A 619-nucleotide genomic window follows, 5' to 3' on the forward strand; every position below is an offset into this window, starting at 1 on the left:
CCACACACACACACACACACACACACACACACACACACACACACACACACACACACACTCTCTCTCTCTCTCTCTCTTACATGCATGTAAGTGTATTAAATATAATTAAATATAATCTTATGATATAATTACAAATTATATATTTAATTTGTACTTAACGTATTTATATAATATTCAATATACTTAATAACTATATATATATTAAATATATAAAATATATAAAATATTACATATAATCTAAATATAATCTAAATTCAATACATAAATTAAACATATTTAATGTATGCGTTAAATACATAAATACATAACCTAAATACAAATTAAATAATATTATATATTGAATTATATTGATCACATTTACATGCATTACTTTCATTTAATACATCTGATAAATAAAATATAGTATTCACTGTAGTACCCTTCATGTGTGATAAATGGCTTTTGCTGTGTTTGTAATGGTTTTATAATGCTATTTATAAGAACTTTTTATAGGAACAGCACTTGGATACAGTGAAAAATGAAAGCAATCATACTACTATTATGTCAGATGAGAGAGAGCGAGAGCGAGAGAGAGAGAGAGAGAGAGAGAGAGAGAGAGAGAGAGAGAGAGAGAGAGCGT

General features: G+C 26.8%; 1 protein-coding gene across 1 annotated transcript in view; it reads right to left on the reverse strand.

Annotated features, from left to right (window-relative positions):
* LOC107660030 (cyclin-dependent kinase 15-like) overlaps positions 1–619 on the reverse strand; it is a 20807-nt gene that overhangs the window by 15221 nt on the left and 4967 nt on the right. The gene's annotated exons all lie outside the window — the stretch shown is intronic.

Source organism: Sinocyclocheilus anshuiensis, unplaced genomic scaffold (assembly GCF_001515605.1).
Source record: "Sinocyclocheilus anshuiensis isolate Anshui unplaced genomic scaffold, SAMN03320099.WGS_v1.1 scaffold55, whole genome shotgun sequence".
Taxonomy (NCBI): Eukaryota; Metazoa; Chordata; class Actinopteri; order Cypriniformes; family Cyprinidae; genus Sinocyclocheilus; species Sinocyclocheilus anshuiensis.